We start from the raw sequence: 17,335 nt of genomic DNA, 5'->3' as shown, positions 1-17,335 counted from the left end.
ATAGTGTATCCAGATTAAAAATAGAAATGCACTTTTACAGTTCATCAATAGTTTGCATAACATTTTTTCTGCTGCTGATTTTAATATTCCCCTGGTACTAAAAGGGGTACAGTATATGAGCCATACAGCTATATCTGCATAGGATTTGATAACCATTGTGAACATACATATTATTAGAGGGATCAGTGTAACTGCATTCTAAAGAATATTATATGCCATATTAATGAAGGTTCTGTGCCAGTTCTATTGACACAAATTACACTATATTTTGGGTCAGTAAAAAGATGTATTCACCAAAAGTTAAGTACTGTATTGGAAAATTGACTGAATGTTGCACTGTGCTTTCAGATGAGTAGAGCTCCACAGCACTTCAGCCTTAATTATGATTCTGTAGTCTTCTAGAAAATCTCAGTTTCCATAAGTATGTGAAGCTAGGCTATACAATGACATTTTATATGATGCAATTATAGATCCATATTTTGTTCCGGTCAGGAAACAAAAATTGCGTTTTACACAATATGATATAAGTGACATTAATTACAAATTTTGAGATGGTCTGCTCTGTAGTATCGTCATTTCAGATAAGTGAGCTCAGTACATCACAGGCTCAGTCAAATTTATACTTATCAAGGATCATCTACTATTGGATTGGCTTTTATTCTTCATCCCCATTGTAGTTTACTGCTATTATTGTGCTTTGTTTTTGCTCATACTCCAAAAGATTGAAGAGATTTTTTTCTTGGTACAAAATGACTTAAAAGAAATTGAAATATAATATATTCATGGTTAAACTATGCATTGGTTTTCAAGAACACAACAATGGATGTCTATGAAGAAAATGGAAAATAAAAAGAACATAAAAAGAAACAGTTGTCTCATTACATTAAATATTCCAAAAGTAAAAATTTTATCACTTTGGCTTAAATGAATGTTACACAATATACTGACATTTTGGATTTCCAATAACCAAACATTTTTATGAAGTATGAGATCATGATCTTGTTGACTTTGTGAAGAACACATTCAACTAAATTAAATTACTTCATGGTCAAAAGAAACACTAAGAACAGAATACAACATTGTGAATAATAGCGTAAGATCTGGATTGGTAAAAGTTCAGTATATTATTCACGCATACAAATACATTTCTGTGAGAATGCTTCTTTCAATTTATCTGTGAATGTGATGGAGTCTACAGTAATTGTAAAAAGTACAAGTCCATGCATAAAAACAAAAATAGTACAACTTAGCTGGTCAGACACTTCAAGTCTTCATTTTCCCAAACAAATGCTGTGTTCACAGTTGATGATGGTAACAACTGATTTAGCAGAGTATAACAGATAATCATAACAGATCCTTCATATAATCATGGATCCTGATGCAAGTGTGAACAGATGGGGTCATTTTATCAAACTGCTGTAAAGTAGAACTGGCTTAGTTGCCCATAGCAACCAGTCAGATTCCTCCTTTCATTTTTGACAGCTCCTTTGGTAAATGAAAGGTGGAAGCTGATTCGTTGGTATGGGCAACTAAGGCTACTTTCACACTCGCGTTTGGTGCGGATGCGTCATGGATCTGCACAGATGGATCCGTTCAGAACGGATGCGTTTGTATTATCTTTAACATAGCCAAGACGGATCCGTCTTGAACACTATTGAAAATCAATAGTACGGATCCATTTTCTAGATTGTGGCAGTGAAAACGGATCCATCCCCTTTGACTTACATTGTGTGCCAGGACGGATCCGTTTGGCTCAGTTTCGTAAGACGGACACCAAAACTCTGCAAGCAGCGTTTTAGTGTCCGCCTCCAAAGCGGAATGGAGACTGAACTGATACATTCTGAGGGGATCCTTTTCCATTCAGAATGCATTAGGGCAAAACTGATCCATTTTGGGCCGCTTGTGAGAGCCCTGAACGGATCTCACAAATGGAAAGCCAAAACGCGAGTGTGAAAGTAGCCTAAGGCTACTGTCACACTCGCGTTTGGTGTGGATCCGTCATGGATCTGCACAAACGCATCCATTCAGATAATACAACCGCATGCATTAGTTCAGAACGGATCAGTTTGTATTATCTTTAACATAGCCAAAACGGATCCATCTTGAATACCATTGAAAGTCAATGGGGGACGGATCCGTTTTCTATTGTGCCAGATTGTGTCAGTGAAAACGGATCTGTCCCCATTGACTTACATTGTGTGTCAGAACTGATCCGTTTGGCTCCAGCAAGCAGCGTTTTGGTGTCCACTTCCAAAGCGGAATGGCAGCAGAAACGGAGGCAAACTGAGTCAAACTGATGCATTCTGAGCCGATCCTTATCCATTCAGAATGCATTAAGGGCAAAACTGATCAGTTTTGGACCACTTGTGAGATCCCTGAACGGATCTCACAAACAGAAACCAAAACGCCAGTGTGAAAGTAGCCTAAGCCAGTTGTACTTTACACCAGTTTGATAAATGACCCCAAGAGTCTATGAATTGTTCACACATGATTTGCCATCAGATAAAGTGTTAGGCTGAGTTACTTTGGGTCCATTGGTGGAAATCATTTCAAACAGAACACATCCCCTTTAAATTTTATTGCAAACTGTGCACAAAGTTCATAGCACAAAGAAAACTTTACCATTTATGATAAACAGATAGCAATCAATCAGCCTTGTTGGCTTCAGATAGGACTGGTTGTTCATTGCTAGCCCTGATGAACCCACTTATAAATGAGTACTATGTTAAAGCCTAGGGCCATTGGATAATCTCTTGGTCCTCTGATGGCCAAGTCGAACTCTGATCTAAGAGAAGCTAGAAATATCAGTTCACATATTGCAAGGATGCTAAAAATGAGTGCCAGTTTACACACCATATAAAAGCTGGTAGGATGCATAGAGGAGTTCTGCCTGGCAGTACTGCCTTGAGCTGAAGACCTGAGTAATATGAGACAGACTTGTTTATAATAGATATACTGCCGGCCAACCTAATAGAAAAGATTGTGGTTGTTGGTCAGTATTTTCCTAGCAACTTTAGCCCCAAACATAGTTCAGCAGATTGGCAGTGTTGCCAACCTAAATTTTTTCTTTTTGCTATACAGTTTATCCAAGGATCACGGACAGCCAACTAATTAAGATTATTTATGCATATCTCTATGCATAGCTCTATATTGATATGAACTAATTACCAGCATTTTCTATGAGCTGTAAAATGCTGAAATTGCTATCACAGTTACCTGCTAAAGCACCATTAGCCTTAAAAAAAAATCACAGACACTATTTTGTTTTGCATAGACAATGAAAAAAGTCCCCAGTTTTTACAGACTGCCCAGGAATTTCTGGATGGAAGGCAATCCTGACTGGCGTTGTGCTGACATAAAGGAAAGAGCATCTTAATTATTTACAACTTGGAGAACCTCTTCAAGTAAATCTCCATTGATTAGCATATCAATAGAGAAGTAGTATTAACTTCATTGACTTGTGTTCTGAACTGTGTAACCATCTTCATATCTTTCATTACTTGGCTGCCTAGAAACAATGAAGGTTTATCCCCCTCATAATTGGAATGACAATGATATTGGTAAATTAATGCATTAAAATTATAATGGTGGATCTACATTTTAAAGGGAACCTGTAACCACCATAATGGCCACACAACAGCCTCAAGTACCTCACAGCTTTGGTCATCATGTCTGCAATGATGTTTTGGGGTAGTTAATCTTCACATTGTATGCAAATGTCCTATTTGAAGTCAAGCGGCAGCAGTATTGATGGCCCAACTCAAGCTTGCCATGCCTCCATCTGCCTCTTCAATCTTAATGGATTTCTCTGAGTTAGTGTATGCCATACATGATGTGCCTGAGATCCAATCTGACATATACAAGCTTAGAGACATCCATCAAAAGTGAAGAGGTGGCATGGGGAGTGTGGCAAGCTTGAGTTGGATCAATAGGACCACTAACCCCTTGATTTCAAACGATCCATTTGCATACAGCACATTGTCAGGATAAAGAAGGATTTTTTGTAGCAAAATTATCTATCAGACAAACTATCCATAAACATTCCTGGGGATATAATAACTAGGGCTGTGAGGGACTCCGGTGGTTGGGGGCCATTGTGGTGATGATAGGTTCCCTTTAAAGCGAACCTTTCACCTCATTTTCACTTTATAAACTAGCAACAGTACCTTATAGCTTATCTTGAGTGTGTTGTTATCCATGTTAGTGCCGCTTTCCTGCGCTTTTTATTCATAAAAAAATCGTCTTATAAAGTTCTCATTTCTGCTACAACAGTCACGCAACAAGTCAAGGGGGTAGCCCTTCCCTCTCCTCTGGCCGTACCGCCCCTGCCCTAACGCCGCCTCTATGCTTTGTAATTGACAGCCGGCTCAGTCGCCGGGACGGCGCTTCTGAATCCTGCGCATGCACCGTCCTCCTCATTCGCCGCGCGATCCCGTCTTTCTGGCGGACACAAGCGCGACCATGTAACAGAATCGCGCATGCGCCGTACGCGATGCCTACCTGTCTGCTCTCCCTCCCGTGCGCGCGCTCCACTATCTTCATAAAATACCTTCGGATTATTAGAACAATGCTCCGCTCACGATGATCACTGGCTTGCAATCTGCGGCAAGTCTACAGTGATCACGTGGGGCACTTGGAGCCTGAAGATAGTGGAGCGCACGGGAGGGAGAGCAGACAGGCAGGCATCGCGTACGGCGCATGCGCGATTCTATTACATGGTCGCGCTTGTGTCCGCCAGAAAGACGGGATCGCGCGGCGAATGAGGAGGACGGCGCATGCGCAGTATTCAGAAGCGCCGTCCCGGCGACTGAGCCGGCTGTCAATTACAAAGCATAGAGGCGGCGTTAGGGCAGGGGCGGTACGGCCAGAGGAGAGGGAAGGGCTACCCCCTTGACTTGTTGCGTGACTGTTGGAGCAGAAATTAGAACTTTATAAGACGATTTTTTTATGAATAAAAAGCGCAGGAAAGCGGCACTAACATGGATAACAACACACTCAAGATAAGCTATAAGGTACTGTTGCTAGTTTATAAAGTGAAAATGAGGTGAAAGGTTCGCTTTAAGCACAAATTCAATGTTATGAATAGCAGGGCATGGTAAGGTTCCTGGCAAACATCATATCTGTCAATAAAATTATCAAATTTGCAATGGTGTTAAATGAGATTTGGAAAATAAACAACTACAAGGGGAAAGACTACAAAACTCAAAGCTTATAAAACCATAGGTTACAGAGCAAGTTATACAACAAATGGCTATTAGATATCAGACTATATCTATGTAGATATGTCTAGACATTTACCGTTAATGGCCAAGAGAAATTTTGTATGTTGTAAGTACTCCTACAGAGTAGATTCCATGTATGGCCACATTTAGATTAGAAAAACACAAAGTTGCACTAGTGACTGAAATGCCATCATTTTATTTCCGAGGAAGAGCCAAGTTAAAAAAAAATAATAATAAAACATAATAGGCAACATAGCACTAGAGTCATGTGTAAGTATGGTATGCAAAAATATACTATAGATACAGGACTCATTGCTTCATTTTCAAATCATCTTCTGTGTCACTGGAGTCATGTATAGCCTGTCCCTAAGGAAACATAATGTGAAAATGGAAATGTTAAAGGTATCTAACATAATACACAGGTTTGAAACATTCTTTGGAAACCAAGGAAAACACAGTTAACTTTGACACAGATATCTCCAAACCTTAATAATTGTTCTTGTGAGGTTTTTTTTTTAACTGAAAAACTCAATACTGTATACAGTAATGCGTAACTGACTTGAAGGATCATCTGTTCCATTCGAAGGCTTATGAGGAAGATTCAGGTTCACCAGGTACAGTGGATAATAACCTCATGACTGCTGTCAAATGGTGCTTGACACAACATACTGAAATAAGTAATGCTCTGGACTTGCACAGGTGAATCAGCCTATAAGAAAACACTCATACATAACAGAATCCTATAAAAAAAAAAATGCTTCATGGGACATAGTAAATATGGCAATAGCTTTGTTCAGAACACTGAGTAATGCATTCTGGAGCGTGTAGAATTGCTAAATATAAGACCCTAACAACAAACTATGACAATATATTTCAGGCAATGGATGGTTCTATAGTAAATTTACAAATATACAGTATTTTCCATTATACTTCATCTGTATTTTCAAGGTCTATTATTTTAAAATTAGGAAGCCTTCACAGTGGCTTACAGTTACCATTCATATTATTTCTTACATAGCACAACAAACAATATCAAAAAGTATGAAAAAACTTTTTGGGTTTTAACTAAATTCTGCTTTATTAAAATGTTTGCATGGCATACAGTATATCAACATTGTCAGGGATGGACAGTGAGAAGAAACAGAATTATCATAGGTCCTGTCCAACAACCATGATTATAATACCCTTTTGCTAATTTATCTGAATAGTGGGGGAGATATATCGGAAGTGGTGTAAAGGAAAGCTGGCTAAGGCTGTGTTCACACTTCAGTTATTTAATCAGTTATTTCCATTAGTTATTGTAAGCCAAAAACAGGTGCAGATCTTTCCATTATACCTGATCTCTGAGTAGACTTCACTAATGGTTTTGGCTCACAATAACTGATGAAAATAACTGACCAATCAACTGGTGTGAACTTGGCCTTAGTTTCCCATAGCAACCAATCAGATTCCGCCTTTCAATTTCCAAAGGAGCTCTAAAAAAATGAATAGCTGAATCTGATTGCCATGGCCAACTAAGCCAGTTTCATTTACAGCACTTTTGATAAATCTCCCCCAGTATGTCCACCTTTGTTATCATTCACAGAGACAAGTTATTTAAAAAAGTGCCAAAACCTACTAAATATGATAAAAAACAAGATGCATTCATCAGGGAATTCCTTAAAACTCTTTCACACGGGCGTCGCGTGTGAGAGCCAGATAGGATGCAGGTGCATGTTTGGTACCCTTACCCGAACCCGGACTTCTTCACAGAAGTTCGGGTTTGGGTTAGGTGTTGTGTAGATTTTATTATTTTCCCTTATAACATGGTCTCCTTTTCAGCCCCATTCCCTTCTAAGGGGCCTGCATTGCGTGAAAAACGCAGACTATAGAGCATGCTGCGATTTTCACGCAACGCACAAGTGATGCGTGAAAATCACCGCTAATGTGTACAGCCCCATAGAAATGAATGGGTCTGGATTCAGTGCGGGTGCAATGTGTTCACCTCACGCATTGCACAGGCGTGGAAAACTCACCCGTGTGAAAGAGGCCTTACAGTTTCCAGCATTGCAGCTTTGATCTTCGCAGCCCGGCTTTGTTTGCCTGGCTGCAGCAATGATATGGCATATAATCCTGTCACCACCACAGCCAGCCACTGCCCTGATTGGTAAACAATGCCTGATAAGGGGGACTGGAACTGCAGTTCTGACAGGGGACTAACTGGTGAGCATTCCTTTTTTTATCTCATTTAATGGCTTTGGGTAGTGATGGACGAACATCGGCCGGGACGATTCGCGATTGCGCGAACGCGGTCAAATATTTGCGAACCGCAAGTTCGCGGCAGGTCCCATTCACTTTAATGGTGGGCGAATCTGAAAAACCTTGAGGTCCTATTTGCAGTCACCAAATACATTCAAGAAGTGCACAAATCACCCCACAACATGGACAGTGACATACCAGAGGCGGATCAATGGCAAAAATTACCCCCAAAAATTGGTATTTTAATCAGGGGCCATTTTTATGCATCTTAAAGGGAAATTCGCAGAAATGTGCCCTGCTGAAGCCTAGAAATATTTTATTAGATGGACATTGGATATCAATTTTACTGCAGGCCAGGATTAAAGACATAGCTAACGAAAAAGCACCAAATGATAATAGTTGAAACGTGGTCATCAACAGGTGTTGAATTCCTCCGAGATCCAAAACATTAGGCATTCACCGGACAAAAAAGAACAAGTATGTATGTGGCTGAAGGTATATTAGAAGGTCATTCAATATCAAATTTACTGCAGGCCAGTGTAGTATTGGCCCGAAACATTAGGCATTCACCGGACAGAAAAGAACAATTGATAATGTGGATGGAGGTACATTAGGCGGTCACTGTATAACAATTTTACTGTTGGCCAGTTAGATTACAGGCCCCAAAAATTATGCATTCATCGTACATAAAAGATCAAGTAATTATATAGCCGGAGGTATATTAAACGGTCAATGGATATCAATTTAACTGCAGGCCAGTGGACTACAGGCCCCAAAAACTATTCATTCACCGTACATAAATGATCACGTGATTATGTGACCCGAGCTATATTAGATGGTCAATGGATATCAATTTTGCTGCAGGCCAGTGTAATACAGGCCCCAAAAATAATTCATTCACCGTACAGAAAAGCACAATTGATAATGTGGCTGGAGGTAAATTAGGCGGTCACCGTATAACAATTTTACTGTAGGCCAGTTAGATTATAGGCCCCAAAGATTATGCATTCAACATACATAAATGATCGAGTGATTATGTGGCCGGAGGTATATTAGACGGTCAATGGATGTAAATTTTACAGCAGGCCAGTGGACTACAGGCCCCAAAAATTATTCTTTCACCGTACAAAAAAGCACAATTGATAATGTGGCTGGAGGTAAATTAGGCGGTCACTGTATAACAATTTTGCTGTTGGCCAGTTAGATTATAGGCCCCAAAAATTATGCATTCACAGTATATAAAAAATCAAGTGATTACGTGGCAGGAGGTATATTAGACGATCAATAGATATCTATTTTACTGTAGGCCAGTGGACTACAGGCCCCAAAAATTATTCATTCACCGTACAGAAAAGCACAATTGATAATGTGGCTGGAGGTAAATTAGGCAGTCACCGTATAACAATTTTACTGTTGGGCAGTTAGATTACAGGCCCCAAAAATTATGCATTCCACCGTACATAAATGATCAAGTGATTATGTGGCCAGAGATAGATTACACGGTTATTGGATATCAATTTTACAGCAGGCCAGCGGACTACAGGCCCCAAAAATTATTTATTCACCATACAGGAAAGCACAATCGATAATGTGGCTGGAGGTAAATTAGGCTGCAACCGTATAACAATTTTACTGTAGGCCAGTTAGATTACAGGCCCCAAAAATTATGTATTCACCGTACAGAAAAGATCAAGTGATTATGCGGCTGGAGGTTTATTAGACGGTCAATGGATATCAATTTTACTGCAGGCCAGTGGACTACAGGCCCGAAAAATTATTCATTCACCAGACAGAAAAGCACAGTCGATAATGTGGCTGGAGGTAAATTAGGCGGTCACCGTATAACAATTTTACTGTTGGCCAATTAGTTTACAGACCCCAAAAATTAAGCACTTACCGTATATAAATGATCAAGTGACTATGTGGCTGGAGGTATATTAGACGGCCATTCAATATCAATTTTACTGCAGGCCAGTGTAGTACAGGCTCCAAACATTAGGCATTCACCGGACAGAAAAGAACAAGTAATTATGTGGCTGGAGGTATATTAGACGGTCGTTAGATATCAAGTTTACTGTAGGCCAGAACAAATAGATGTCAAAAGATATGTTTAAAAGAATAAAAAATATAAAATTGGATTAAAAACATGTCTAACGAAATCCCCTCTCTTCAAAAAACCCAAATGATAATAGTTGAAATTCGATAACACGTGGTCGTCACAGGTGTTGAATTCCTCCGAGCTCCCAAACATTAGGCATTCACCGGACAGAAAAAAAAGCCTTTTATGCTGCTGTATTTACCTAAGACAGGAACCATTATTTATTCTGGGTGGTGGCTGATATTGGTGGGCTGTCATGAGGAAATTCAATTAAACGTGGTCATCACAGGTGTTAAATTCCTCTGAGATCCATGCCTCATTCATTTTTAGAAATGTGAGGTAGTCCACACTGTCGTGAGCTAGGCGAGTGTGATTATCGGTCACGATCCCCTCTGCTGTGCTGAACGTCCTTTCGGACAGGACACTGGACGAGAGGCAAGCCAAGAGTTTCATGGCAGCTTGTGACAGCTCTGGCCACAGGTTAAGCCTGCACGCCCAGTAGTCAAGGGGTTCCTCGCTTCTCAGAGTGTCCACAATGGTCCGATTAACCCGATGTAATTGGACACCTGTTGGTCTAGGCGTTCCAGGAGGCTGGATCCAGAGGGCGGTTGTCGATGGGTTGGCTGCAAGAATGATCTCATATCTAAAGTGACCAACACATCTTCAAACCGCCCTCTTCTTGCATGCAGTGTAGGATTGATACTCGCAACTGTTTCTCTATGTGTGGAAATTCCTCTGTTAGCGCCCGCAACAGCAGAATGCAGCATCTCTCACAGCAAGGTCTAGAAATGCTGCATTCTGACAGCCCTCTGTGATGCTGGTAAAATGTCCACCATTTTGTGTTTGTACCGGGGGTCCCTTTATGCTTTTTATACGGGGGTCACTCTTCAAACACAGGAGCATGAAGGCCCCGATTTGCACTAAATTTGAAGCGGTGGAGCGGCCTGGCTCCTGCTCATTGCCCAGGAGAATGTCGTCCTTGGTCTCCTCCCTCCATCCACGGACACCACCAGGGAACCCAGAAAAGTTTAAAGCCTGCTCTTATTGCTCCTACTCCTCCTCCTCCCCCTAGGCACCATCCTCCTCTGACTCCTCTTCAGACTCCTGCTGACTTGTCTCAGATGGAGTAGCCCCCCTGGGAATTCATTCAGCATTACGACTTCCTAATCTTCCTGCTCCTGCTCCTCAACAGCTTGATCAATGACACGACGTAATGCACGCTCCAGAAAGAAGGCGTAAGGTACGATGTCACTGATGGCGCCGTGGCTGCGACTGACCAGATTGGTGATCTCCTTAAATGGCTGCAGAAGTCTGCATGGTTCGGGCATGAGCAGCCACTGGAGAGGTGAAAAAAAAAACAAGCTCCCTAGAACCTGTTCTGCCACCTAGTTCGTACAGGTAGTCGTTAACGGCATGTTTCTGCTGGAGAAGCCTATCAGGCATATACAAGGTGGAGTTCCTGCACATTGGGCAGTCACAAATCAGAGGTCTGACGGGAAACTGGTGTTGCCGCTGAACATCAGCAAGGTGAGCCAGGGCTGTGTAAGATTTTCTAAAATGGCCAGAGATTTTCCTGGCCTGCCGAAAGACATCCTGGACCCCGGGGTATTTGGCAACGATTCGCTGCAGGACTAAGTTCAGGAAGTGTGCCATGCACAGCATGTGTGTCATTGTGCCCTGTTTCAGCGCACTCAGCAGATTGGCACTGTTGTCGGACACCACTTTACCAACTGTCAAATTGAGCGGAGTTAGCCACTGATCGGCCTGTGACCGCAGAGCTGAAAGAAGTGCAGGACCGCTGTGGCTCTTGGCTTCCAGGCACAACAGCCGCAGCACAGCATGGCAACGTTTCACCTGGCACATCTAATAGGTTCTGGGGAGCGTGGGGGGTGCAGCGGAAGAGGCGGTAGCAGTGAAAAAGGAGGAATCAGCCGAGGAGAAGACGGAGGATTAAGGAGTAGGAAGAGGAGAAGAAGATGCAGGCCTGCATGCAATCCGTGGCGAAAACACTAAATCCACACGGGTGCCACGGGTTACATGCTTGACGGCCGTCAGAAGGTTCACCCAGTGGGCAGTAAAAGTTATGTACGGATGTAGTAGAGTTAACACTCATGATTTATGAGACGTGATATCTAAACTTAAAGCATTAAGCAAACACCTTCAATTGCTTTTCAACGGCTTTTGTCTCAAGATAACACGATGAGTTAAGAAATTTGAGTTAAGAGCTTGAGTGCTAACCCTGCTTTATCTGTACCTTCCCTGCCCGTGTTTGCTAGACCACGTGTCTGTGGTCAGATGTATTTTGGCACCGACACTGAGTGCCAGAGATATATTCACTTGCTGCTGAACCTTGCCATATGGTTCAGGGATGCCCTTCTGGGAGAAATATTTCCTTCCGGGGACCTGCCAATGGCCGCAAATTTTCTAAAGGCCTCCGAGTCCACCAATTTATATGGCGTAGTTGGCGGGCTAGCAGTTTCGACAAGCCAGCGGTCAGCCGTTGGGCAAGATGATTATCCGGCGTCATAATTTTTTTACGCTCAAAAATTTGGGCCATGGAAGCCTGCTTTGTGCCAGATGAACGCGACAACAGCACAGTGGAAGGTTGAGTGGAGGACAAATGGGAGAAAAGAGGAGAAGGAGAAGAGGCAGGACGTGGAGCACCAGGAGTGTGGCTTTGTGGGTTCTAATGGCGTTGCTCCCACTGGGCTCGATGATGGGAGGCAAGGTGCCTTCTTAAGGCGGTCGTCCCTCGGTGAGTGTTGGGCTTACCGCGACTTATGCGTTGACAGCACAGGCTGCAGATGGCAACACTATTATCAGCAGACAATTATTATCAGCAGACAATTTAAAAAAAGCCCACACTGCGGAGCCATGTGCCGGCTTCCTGGGAGTAGTAAACATCTGCCGGGATGGTTCGCGGACGCGCAAACGTGATCAAATGTTGCGAACCGCAAGTTCCCGGCGGATCCCATTAATTTTAATGGCAGGCGAACCTGAAAAACCTTCACCTCATATTTGCAGCCAAGAAATAATTACTAGAAGTGCACAAATAGTCCCACAACATGGACAGTGACATACCAGATGTATTATTGGAATTTGCGATATCCATTTATAATTTTTTTCAATGCAAAATATCGGCAATATAATTTTCACGTACGCACATGCGCAAATGCACTATACAGTACCCAAATGCACTATAAAGAAAGTATATTGGTATATAACACCCCGCTTCAATCATTTTTTTGGGGGGGGGACTGGTATATCACGCCAGTAGAAATTATTTGTTCCAATAACGCTTGTCCCTCTATATACCTGCAGTATAGCAGCAGAACCGCACACTACCGCCGCACAATACAAATGCACGATAATATACTTTCTAACATAGAAAGTATATTATAACATTGTACAAGGAAGGCAATCCATTAGAATATACATAAAGATAAAACGTAACCTTCAATAATGTTACTATGAGGGTCCATTCACACGTCCGTAAAGTGTTTTGCGGATCTGCAAAACACGGCCACCGGCAATGTGCATTCCGCAAGTTGCGGACTGCACATCGCCGGCACTATAATAGAAAATGCCTAATCTTGTCTGCAATTGCGGACAAGAATAGGACATGTTCTATTTTTTTTTCAGAAACGGAAGCACGGATGCGGAAGTGCGGATCCGCAAATGCGGATGTGGATCCGCAGATGCAGACAGCACATTCCGGCACCATTGAAAATGAATAGGTCTGCACCCGTTCCGCAAAATTGCGGAACTGATGCGGACCTATTTTGCAGACGTGTGAATGGAAAAGATATCACTCAAAATTAAAATAAATTTAATTATTAAAGTTAAGCAAAAAGCATAGATGTAGTAGGCAATAACAAGTGCACGGCGGCACTAAATCAGGTGCTCGGCGGCACCAAATCAGAAACCATATCTCCAACCACAATCCGGGGGGTTCCAGTGCACATCCGTGAATCCCGGAGGGAAAGCAAAAAACATCTATCCCTGGGCTAGATGATGATGTGGTATTGAAGGACAGGGTGGGCAAAGAAATGTCCCTGATACTGCCCTACAGGGGGTACTATTCTGGCCCTGATAGCCTATCCACAGACCACCCGCTCTGATAAGAGCGACCCCTTCCGGAACCTTACCCTATATAAAAATGGCCCTAGTAAGCCCCTAGGCCCCTGACTTCCAGATGATCACTATATAGATCTATGTGTTTTTGACTCAATATAAAAGTATATTATAAGTATATCGCACCCCTCTGTGTATCACACCTATCGATAGCACACCTATACCAGCCCTTAAAAAGACTTTTGTGGCCCTATTAGCTAGCGTTTGGTGTCTCTAACAGCCTGTTTCTGCTCCACACAGAAACCTCTCCCTACACTGGCAAAACACTGAATGTAAAATGGCAGCCAGATCAGGTTTATTTATAAGGTAGGGGGTATGTCCATGTGCTGAAACGTCTCAATTGGCTGTCCTGTACAACCTGATGGATGTGTCACGGGTCAAAGTTCTTCACAATGTAAAAGAATATGGAGGGTGCAAATATCTCCATATGTTCGCATGTTCAGCAAATCGCGTACACGCAAAGTTCACCGCGAAACGACCGCCGGTGGAACTGCAAGGCCAGCTCTACCTGGGAGCACAAGATGTGACCGTCCATGGTGGATGGCTCACTCCAGATACATTTGCAATCTGCTTTTTGCCTCCTGTGCACTGCGAGTTCTGCCTGCTTCTCCTCCTTTTTCCTCCCTATCTGCTGCTCCATCTCTACCTCTGAACTCCCCTCCTCTTCCTCTCTTGTGGGCACTCACATGACGTCCATTGACACGTCATCATCGTCACCTTCACCACTACTGACATTAGAGATCTCGGAGTAGGCGGCAACAGCGGGGACCACCCTCCTTGGACTGATCTGGGTACTGTCGTCAGACCGCTGGGTGGCGGCTGTTTCTACCTCCTCTTTCTCATCCGATGCCAAGAATGGCTGCGCATCGGTAAGGTCTGGGAACTGATGGGAAAATAATTCCTCTGACTGGAGTGGAGGGGTTATGGTGGTGGTGTCTTTGGGGGTGCACATGGCAGAGAGTGAGAAGGGTGCAGATACAGAGTATCAAGAGAGTGCAAAAGCGGAAAGCTGAGTGAGCCACTCAACCAACTCTGGTGCATCCTTTGACGTAATTGCATGCACCTTCTCCAACTTCCCACTTAGGCTCCGGCCTGGTGCACATGCCCGACCCTTACCACCCCTGCGGAATGGCCTGCCTCTTCCTCTGCCTCTCATTTTCAAATTGACCCTGTGACAAAGTCCCTATAGAAGAGCAGTATTTGTGGAAGCAGGTATATAGAACCCCTTAATCAGTTTTATTGGGGGGCAACTGGTATATCACACCAGTTGTAATTAGTTGTTCCAATGGCGTTTGTCCCTCTGTATAGCTGCGGTATCTCAGCAGAACCGCACACAAATGCTGCACAATACAAATGAACTACAGTATATAGAAATTATATTCTAGGTATATCAAACCCCTGCCTCAATCAGATTTTTTGGGGGGCAACTGGTATATTACACCAGTTGCAAATAGTTGTTCCAATGGCATTTGTCCCTCTGTATAGCTGTGGTATCTCAGCAGAACCGCACACAAATGCTGCACAATACAAATGAACTACATAGAATTTATATTCTAGGTATATCGCACCCCTGCCTCAATCAGATTTTTTGGGGGGCAACTGTTGTATCACACCGGTTACAATTAGTTGTTCCATTGATGTTTGTCCCTCTGTATAGCTGCAGTATATCAGCAGAACCGCACACAAATGCTGCACAATACAAATGAACTATATAGAAATTATATTCTAGGTATATCAAACCCCTGCCTCAATCAGATTTTTTGGGGGGCAACTGGTATATCACACCAGTTGAAATTAGTTGTTCCAATAGCGTTTGTCTGTCTGTATAGCTGTGGTATCTCAGCAGAACCGCACACAAATGCTGCACAATACAAATGCACTCTATAGAAATTATATTATAGGTATATCACACCCCTGCCTCAATCAGATTTTTTTGGGGGCAACTGGTATATCACACCAGTTGCAATTAGTTGTTCCAATGACATTTGTCCCTTGTATAGCTGCAGTATATCAGCAGAACCGCACACAAATGCTGCACAATACAAATGCACTATATAGAAATTATATTCTAGGTATATCACACCCCTGCCTCAATCAGATTTTTTGGGGGGCAGCTGGTATATCACACCAGTTGAAATTAGTTGTTCCAATAGCGTTTGTCTGTCTGTATAGCTGTGGTATCTCAGCAGAACCGCACACAAATGCTGCACAATACAAATGCACTCTATAGAAATTATATTATAGGTATATCACACCCCTGCCTCAATCAGATTTTTTTGGGGGCAACTGGTATATCACACCAGTTGCAATTAGTTGTTCCAATGACATTTGTCCCTTGTATAGCTGCTGTATCTCAGCAGAACTGCATACAAATGCTGCACAAATCAAATGCACTCTTTAGAAATTATATTATAGGTATATAACACCCCTGCCTCAATCAGATTTTTTGGGGGGCAACTGGTATATCACACCAGTTGCAATTAGTTGTTCCAATATTGTTTGTCCCTCTGTATAGCTGCGGTATCTCAGCAGAACAGCATACAAATGCTGCACAATACAAATGCACTATATAGAAATTATATTCTAGGTATATCGCACCCCTGCCTTAATTAGTGATGAGCGGCAGGTGCCATATTCGATTTCGACGAAATTCGCGAATATTCGATAGAATATTCGTTTTATATTCGTCGAAATCGAATATTCGTCATTATTCTTGTTATCGCGATTAATATGCGATTTTAATAATCGCGTATTGCGATTTTAACTTATAGGCTACTCTCCTATTGAAATAGCAATGCGATTAATTCAAGTTATAATAATCGAATTTCGATTTTAACTTAGCACTGCTATATTCCATATTCGTTAATTCTAACTTAATATGGAATATAGCAGTGCTAAGTTAAAATCTAAATTCGATTATTATAACTTGAATTTTTTATTGTTATATTTTTTTCTTTCCCTCTTCCCTAAAGTTGTTCTTACCTGTCCTTTGGATTCCTGGCTTCCTGGCTGCTCCAGTCAGTGCCCGTTGCCGCTTCTGCCGACTTCCGTGCTCATGGAGCGTCCCCATCACCATGGGAACGTCTCCATATACTAGAATGTACTGTCGGATTTGAGAATTACGTGAAAAATCGCAATTCGATTATTTCAAGTTATAATAATCGAATTTCGATTTTAACTTAACACTGCTATATTTAATTCTAGCCTAATATGGAATATAGCAGTGCTAAGTTAAAATCGAAATTCGATTATTATAACTTGAAATAATCGAATTGCGATTTTTCACGTAATTCTCAAATCCGACAGTACATTCTAGTCTATGGAGACGTTCCCATGGTGATGGGGACGCTCCATGAGCACGGAAGTCGGCAGAAGCGGCAACGGGCACTGACTGGAGCAGCCAGGAAGCCAGGAATCCAAAGGACAGGTAAGAACAACTTTAGGAAAGTGGGAAAGAAAAAAAATAACAATAAAAAAAAAAAAAACGAATATTCGAAATATCGAATTTATATCACTATATTCGAAATATTCGCGAATTAGCGAAGTGCCGATATTCGCGAAAAAAAATCGATATTCGAATATTCTCGCTCAACACTAGCCTTAATTAGATTTTTTGGGGGCAACTGTTATATCGCATCAGTTG

This window comes from Bufo bufo, chromosome 1 (genome assembly GCF_905171765.1).
Source record: "Bufo bufo chromosome 1, aBufBuf1.1, whole genome shotgun sequence".
Taxonomy (NCBI): Eukaryota; Metazoa; Chordata; class Amphibia; order Anura; family Bufonidae; genus Bufo; species Bufo bufo.
Note: the sequence above shows the minus strand (reverse complement) of the source record.